Below are 668 nucleotides of genomic sequence, written 5' to 3'. Positions count from 1 at the left end.
CAACAAAACAATTTGCTTGTTATTGAGGTCGAACTGTAGCTGCTATTTTCAGAAGACACTGTTTTAGTGTGATCTGACCTTTTTATATGCAATATCATATCACGGAAAATCTAATGTGTAAAGAAAATCTTTTTACCTCAACTGTATTATATTCATATTTATTGACGCATATAAGATAATATATTTTATACAATGATGCTGTGTATTTGTGTGTAATAAAATTCTCATTTTTTGCAGCCTTTTATAACATTAATTACATATATTCGTAAGGTCCATTAAAAAGAAAGAAATTCCTTAATATAAAGTCACGCACGCAGAGTCTGTACATGTAAATATGTGTATGAGCGTGTATGTTTTTGCATGTTCAGCAAATTTGTCCTGAAATCTCACCTACTTTATTTTAGCGGCCAGAACACGCCATGTATTGTACACGTATTAAAAATTGATTTATTGCTTGGCTAAGTGTCGCTGGTCTACAGTTTAGGGGCTACAACTGAAGTACCTCGCGTTTTGACGACGTTATGAAAAAAAAACAAAAAAACTCATATTTGTTGAGGATATAACTAAATCAGTATCAAGTTGGCGCATTACGAACGTGTCATGCGATACGTATTCGCATACACTAAGTATGTCACTTATTATTACTATTATTTTTTTTTACTGATTTC

The 668-nt window shown here is 31.9% G+C and overlaps 1 protein-coding gene across 2 annotated transcripts in view; it reads left to right on the top strand.

Annotated features, from left to right (window-relative positions):
- Positions 1-232, top strand: part of LOC125028281 — a 1,608-nt gene extending 1,376 nt beyond the window's left edge. For both annotated transcript variants that reach the window (XM_047617721.1, XM_047617722.1), the window contains exon 2: positions 1-232. This exon is cut by the window's left edge and continues 874 nt beyond it. The gene's annotated coding sequence lies outside the window, so the exon portion shown is untranslated.
- Positions 233-668: the final 436 nt, after the last annotated feature.

Source organism: Penaeus chinensis, chromosome 8 (genome assembly GCF_019202785.1).
Source record: "Penaeus chinensis breed Huanghai No. 1 chromosome 8, ASM1920278v2, whole genome shotgun sequence".
NCBI lineage: Eukaryota > Metazoa > Arthropoda > Malacostraca > Decapoda > Penaeidae > Penaeus > Penaeus chinensis.
This window is presented reverse-complemented; position numbering and strand designations above follow the sequence as displayed.